Source organism: Tamandua tetradactyla, chromosome 4 (assembly GCF_023851605.1).
Source record: "Tamandua tetradactyla isolate mTamTet1 chromosome 4, mTamTet1.pri, whole genome shotgun sequence".
NCBI lineage: Eukaryota > Metazoa > Chordata > Mammalia > Pilosa > Myrmecophagidae > Tamandua > Tamandua tetradactyla.
The window spans coordinates 159,633,855-159,641,225 of record NC_135330.1 but is presented as its reverse complement, the minus strand read 5'-3'; the positions used below and the strand labels follow the sequence as shown (position 1 = coordinate 159,641,225).

Genomic DNA, 7,371 nt, shown 5'->3' with positions numbered 1-7,371 from the left:
CCCACAATTGATGGGTTGGAAGACGGAAGAAGTGGAACATGAGCCAAAGAATTTGGGCAGCCTCTAGAAGATGGAAAAGGCAAGAAAACAGATTCTTCCCTAGAGCCTCCACTTCAGCCCTCCTGCCCTTTTGATTATAGCCCAGTGAAACCTATATCAATTTATGACTTAGAGAACTGTAAGATGAATTTGTGTTGTGTCAAACTGCTAAGTTTGTGGTACTTTGTTTCAGTAGCAACTCAAAATAATTCAGTGTCTACTGTACATGCTCTTTTCAAATCACAACAATGAATTTTAATAAGTAGGACTACCTTTTGAAGAGTATTTATTATGTGTTAGGTATCATACCAAGCAGTGTGTGTGTGTGTGTGCATGTATAATAAACATGCAAAAACAATGCTAAAACAAAAAACAACTATGTCATGTGTTATTGTTTCTATTTAACAGATGAAGAAATGAGGCTTGGAAAGTTTAAGTAACTTACATTCATCACACATAGTAAGTGATATAGCTCCTATTTGAAACCAGGTGTTCCAACCCAGCTCTTAGAGGGCTTGGGTCAGGGCAGTCACAAGACCAAAGAAAATGTCAGGCACAAAGTCAGACATAAGTTTTATTATAACTTACGAAACAGGAGAGAACCTCCAGTGGCAGCAGTCCAGAAAGTGAAAGCAGCTCTCTGCATAGGTGGGAGTGCAAGGGGCAGCTTATAAAGGTTTGGGACAAGGACATTCCATAGAGTATCAGAACAGAGTTTCATCAGGGTCTCTTGACACATGGATCTGGAGATTTGTCATCAATATACATCAGGGAAGAAGAGTTTTAATGCTTAGCAAGAGAAGTGGTGTATGATACCATCTGTACTAACTTGTCAAATGCTGCCAGAATGCAATATACCAGAAATGGGTTGGCTTTTATAAAGGGAACTTATTAAGTTATAAGTTTACAGTTCTAAAGCTATAAAAATGTCCAAACTAAGGTATCCAGAGAAAGATACCTTGACTCAAAAAAGGTCAATGGCTCTGGAACACCTCTGTCAGCTGGGAAAGACGTAGCTGACATCTCTTCATCCTTTGACTTTTGGTTTCAAACAGTTTCCCTGTGGGCATTTTCTTTCTGCATTTGTAAGCATCTGGGTCACATATTGGCTCTGTGGCTTTCGAGGTTTCTCCAAAATGTTTCCTCTTTTAAAGACTCCAATCAACTAATCAAAACTCATCTTAAGTGGGTCTAATCTTAAGGTCACACCCACAGTTGGGTGTGTTCATCTCCATGGAAACAATCTAATCAGAACTGTTCACCTTAAACAATAGGTGTGGCCTTACAAGATTGGATTAGGATTAACACATGGCTTTCTTGGGGTACGTAATCATTTCAAACCAGCACATCATCTGTATATTCTTTCCTTGCTGAAGAGGTCTGTTGATCTTTAACTTCTGTCCTGGTCATGTGGGCAGTTACATACAGCAACTTCCTCTCCATATGCAGAGGCAGACCAGGCCCTGGGTCTCCACACTAGGTCAATCTGGAAACAAAACCTGTACTGGGCCTACTGGGCCAAGTACATATAAAATACTCTGGTTAATTTCCTTCATCAAAAGATGTTCAAAGACAATGAAGTTCAAGTAAAACAGACTTTGTCATACCAGATCTTATGTTATCTCTTCATGAGTCAAATAAGTTTCCCTGCACAGTGCCTGGTATAATATAGGCATGAAATATATGATATAATAAATAATGATAATCATTCAATAAAAGTAGTGAGATATAGGCATATGCTATATTTATTGTATTCCACATATACTATAACATATTTATAGCTATCAGCATTTTTCTTTCATTGTAAAAATAGCATAGACATATTTCTCTTTGCCACCAAAATCAAGGAGTCTAATAAGTTTCTTCTGTATTTATGATATTTAAAGTTATAATTATATATTATTTTTGAGAAGTTCTTCATTGATCCTTCCTGGTTTATTTTTATGTTTAATGTCAGCAATAAAAGTAAGTTAAATAGAGAGATTAAAGCGGACGGATCTATATCAGTTTAGGAAGGATGTTATTTCTTATAAAAATATTTATGAAGATTACTGAACAACGTAAAAGAAATTAAATGACCTTTGTTTTTCATTTAAGGTGTCTTATTTTCTTTTTAAAATTTCCAATCAAATTAGAGAGATAACAGGGTCTAATTAAGTCATATGTTTTCATTTGAAAATGTCCACTAATATTTAATGACAAACATGAATATTAGTGCAACCCTATTTACTAGTAAACCTTCATTCCATTCTTATTCTACTTTTAAATGATTACTAGATGCCCTAAGGATAATGTAGATGGTACTTCAATTTCATAAGGACATCAGTTACTACTAAATTGGACAAGAGGATTATTAAATAATAAGATTTTTTATATATCCAAAATAACATTTTATTGTCCTTTCCTTACCAAATATTTTACACAAGTTTCAATAAAAATTCCCAAGTGAAAATGGTGATTCATTTTATGTATAAAAAAGTAGCCCTCATTCTTTTATTAAAATGGCAAAGGTTAATATTTGACGACAACATAATTATAGATGGAGAATGTTCTCTTGAATTTAGTAAAAATTTATTGAGTAGCTACAAGTATGATACTTAACCAGGCACTAAAGTAATTTAAAAATTACTTAATTTTTATATTAATGACATGTTAATTTTTAAATGTCTAATACAGTTATTAATATATTGCACAATAATTTTCTATATGACAAAATATAATTATATATAATATAAATAATTTATTATATATAATATACGATATTGGTTCTTAAGTAATAAGCAATTTAAGAGTAAATACTTCACACTACACACTTCACACTACAATCTAGACTGGCATATATCAATTATCTTGATTACCCAATTAAAACAGTGGATGACTTGGATAAATGGTCAAAATCATGAGGTTGGCATGGGTAATATCAGGAGAGAGAAAAAAAGGAGAAATTTCAGATGGGAATATCCAAGGCTATTTAGGATTTCAAGTCAGTCATGGAACCCAATCACATCTGTGGAGTACTGGAATTCTGAAGGGGGAATCAACATGGAAAGGAAGTTCGAGGCACTGGAGGAGGGATTTGAACAATATGAGGTCAAGTCTTCCATATGCTATGACTGAGGAGTGGTTTAGAGCTAGACAAGAAGACCAGAATTGCAGTTTCTGGCAACTAATGGCTGATTGTATTTTCCTTCCTCTCCTTTCTTCTTCTTTGTCTTTGAGGGAAATTGTTTTTCTGCCTTTTCAGGGGGAAACCCCTCCATGTAAAAACTGATTCTGACTGTAATTGCCTACTCTGGGGCATTATTTCAAACTATCGCCTATCTTTTGTCATCTTTAACCTTGCCCTTCTTTCAATTTTTTTCCTCTAGTAGATGGCCAAGTATCTACTAGAGGAAACCTATGCACGAATACTCTTTCCTAAAGCCTTCCTGTTGATTTTATCAGAAATCTAGTTGTATATTGGTTATTCCCTGAAAATATCCACACATTTGTCTCAAATGTTTCGTTAGTCTCTATACATTTTGATTTGCATAAAACCTAAAATGAAATAGTGTCTTATTAATTTTGCTGTGCCATTTACTTATCCCTGGTTTCTCAGTAAGAAAATGATACTCATTTTAGTTCCTGATCTTAAAATAACTCATTTTGAAAGACTATAAAGTCCTAATTGTTTTGATTTGTAAAAGCTGCTGAAATGCAATATACCAGAAATGGAATGCTTTTGTAAAGGAAATTTATTAAGTCACAATTTAGAGTTCTAAGGCTATAAAAATGCCCAAACTAAGGCATCTAAGGAAAGATACCTGGATTCAAGTAAGGCTGATGGGCCTGGAATATCACTGCCAACTGAGAAGGCCTGTGGCTGGCATTTGCTTGTCCTTTGGCTTCTGATTTCAAACAGCTTCCCCTGGGGCAAATTTTCTTTCTGCATCTCCAAATGTCTGGGACTCAGGTTGGCTCTATTAACTCTGCTCTGAAGCTTTATCCAAAATGGTTCTCTCTTAGAGAACTCCAGTAAGCAATCCACCCTGATTAGGAGGAGACATATCTCCATGGAAACTACCCAACCAAAATTCCTGCCCACATTTAGGTGGGCCACATCTCCATGGAAACCACCTAGTCAAAAGATCTCACCCACAACTGTATAGGTCACATCTCCATGATGTGACCTTTTTAAATAAAAAAGATCCTATCCAGCCATATTGAATCAGGATTAAAGAATACGGCTTTTCTGGGGTACATAACAGTTTCAAGGAGACACACCTAATGAATATCCAAATTCATATAAATTATTTAAGCTATAATTTCCTATACTAAACAGTCATTAGATTAACATACATCCTTAGATCTCTTTTAGCTGTACCAAATTAGCTCTTTTGAGCAGTTTATGATTTAAGGCAACACAGAAAGGATTGCTACACTAAGTTGCATTCTCAGGTTACAAAACAGCAATTTGACTTTAAAATGCCATTTAGAATGTTTCAGTTAGTATTCATGCGATAGAAACTCAGTTTTTCCCCTAAGAATTTTTTGAATTTTAAAACATAGGCTGATCTTCTCATTTTACAATCAAACAGTCTGATTTATAGAACAGCTGTGTGAAGGGCTCAGGGTTTGCAGAAGTCTGTATTTTGAGATGATCTCCATTCCTTTCTTCCTTGCATTAAGTAAGCAAATGTGATAGAATCATTTTAGGTTAGAGGTTATTTGTGACTAAGGGAAAAATATCTAGTAATTGATATGATCACATTTTGGCATTTTTAAATCAAAATACTACTTTAAATCTTTAGTTTAAAACTAAGAACTCTTTAAGAAGGTATAAATTCCAGAGTATTTGGGGGCATCCTTGATTTTATTATTCACTATAATCTTTTTTTCTGAGTGTCTCAATCTTTAGAAGGCAGAAAAAAACAGAAGAAGCATCGTCATTTGTTCCAATTAATGGATTTTCTTTTTCATATTTCTCTTTCTACAACCCAGACTTGGGCTTTCTGTCTTCCTGTTCCCATCTCACATCTCAGAAATGTTTTCCACATACTTTACTTTGCTAGTTATTGACATTTCCTCTCTTTCAACTTGTTATTTCTCTTCTCTTGAATGGGAAACCCTGCTGCTGTCATTTCTTTTTCTTTAAATTTCTTTCAGATCTCTCTTTTTGCCAGCTACTTAATTCCCAGTTTGCATGGAACCTGCTAATGGCAATATTTCTTTCCTGCTTTTTTTTTTTGATTAAAATACTCGGAAGACTCTGAATAATAATGACAATAGGTATGCTATACTTATAAGTTACCCTTCATCTGATAATATCAATGTAATTTATGTGTATGAATCCATTAGTAGTTTCAATTTTCCCATGATGCAGTTTATCAGTTTGTGTGTGTTTTTTTCACTTAGTGGAGAAACAAAGGACGTAGGGAAGTCAGGTTTTGTGACTAAGGTTATCTAACGGAATGATGTTGGATAATGTCCAATAGGGCAGTTTTTGAAAAAACAATATACATATATGTAAAAAATTTAGTTGATATAACTAATTTTAAAAAATGGTACTCAGTGAATTAAAAGTCCCAATATATAAATTTTAATAAAAGATATTCTACCCTGAATTTCCCTTACCCTTCTCGTACTTCTAGATTCAGAGAAGGCATTTTGGGGCTAATGGAGCACACTCTGATTGCCCCTACTGAAGGTGGGTTCATGTTAGCAGTCTTGGCTTACTAATCGCCCCCTACATTTCAGTCTTCTATTCCAAATTAAGTCCTGATTATGACTGAGAACAAAATAAATCATAGAAGCAATTTAGGTTTCCTAAAAGTAGAAATTAACATGATGATTTCTGAGCTAGTGGTTTGTTGTGGGAGTACTTATAGCAAAAGAGGAGTGAGGGAAGAAGGATAAGGCAGAACAAAAAGCTAAGCAAGTTAAGCAAGGTTTCAGATGGAAATTAGCTTTGTCTACTCCCACAGGGAACTGTGGAGCATGAATTGCATGACAGAGTTGGTCCTACCTTGAGGTAAGTGCTTGGCTCTTGTGCCCCTTGCTAGTCAGTGGTTGTGGAGTACCCTGGGGGTAGGGGATGACCTCCCAGGCAAGGCAGTTCTCCAGGGTGGGGCAAGTCTGGGCCTTTAGCAACCTTGCAGCAGCTAGAGAACTAGATTGGTAAAGAACATGAGAGTGAATCATTTAGTTTTTGCTGTGTAATAAACTACTTGATGGCATACACATGCAGTGATTTATTACGTTTCTCTTTTCTTCAGGTTGACCATTTGATGGGACTCAACTGGACAATCCTTCAGGCCTCAAGAGGTTTCAGCTATTTTCAGCTGGAGCTTGCTCACATGTCTGGGATCCCCCCTGGACAGGTGGGATAGCTGGGGCCTTTCTTCATATAATTCCTCATCATCTATCACAAGCACCTGCAAAGTATGGGCCAATAGACCAAATCCAATTCGCAGCTTGTTTTTGTAAATACAATTTTACTGGAGCACAGTCATGCTCATTTGCTTATGGAATGTCTATGGTTGTTTTGCACAAAATGACAAGTTGAGTAATTGCAACAGTGAATGTATGGCCCCCAAAGTCTAAAATATACTTACTATCTGGTTATTTACAGAAAATGTTTGTTGGCTCCTGATCCATCAGGATAGTTCAGGCTTGCTCACCTGGGGGTAGAAAGGTTGTTGGCACAAGAGTGAAGTTGTAAGGATCTTGAGGTCTGGGCTAGGGAGGTGTACAACGTCACATCTGCCATATTCTATTGATAAAAGATGTCACAAGGCAGTCCAGATTCAAGCGATGGAGCAATGAGTGGTCATTTCTTGCTGTCTATAACAGCAGGACCCCAACAGCACCCACTACAGAAGTTAGCCAACCTCTTTTAATTTTGCAGAGGAGGATACTGAGACCCAGACAGATGATGCATGCCAAATATCACACATCTAGTTAGGCGAAGAACACAAATAAGAATCTACGTTTCCTAATTATGAATCCATTGTTATTTGAGCTCTGTGTTGTGTTTTTACTTACCTGTTTAGCTTGTTGGAAGTAACTTTCTTTGGCTATTGAATGTTATTCTCCAGGATTTTACTAGAAATCTATTACATACCAGAGAAAAATAAAAATATTAATCACATATAGAGATTTTGATTTTCTCATTTTAAATTTTAATATAAACATATAAAATTGAAAACTTTGTTTCTTATGTTGTTTGTAGTGCTATGACACAAAAGTACTTACTCATCAGAGTGTGCTTAGGTAGACAAGCTTAAAATATAGTAATGTAAAAGCCAAACAATGAAGAATCTCATTGTCAGACCAGCTATTCACTATCAATCT

The 7,371-nt window shown here is 35.5% G+C and overlaps 1 long non-coding RNA gene across 1 annotated transcript; it reads left to right on the top strand.

The window, feature by feature from the left end:
• The first annotated feature begins 1,295 nt into the window (after positions 1–1,295).
• LOC143679474 (uncharacterized) lies at positions 1,296–6,573 on the top strand. Its single transcript, XR_013173792.1, has 3 exons — positions 1,296–1,361; positions 6,003–6,049; positions 6,294–6,573. It is a non-coding gene; the product is annotated as an uncharacterized LOC143679474 (long non-coding RNA).
• The last annotated feature ends 798 nt before the right edge of the window (positions 6,574–7,371 follow it).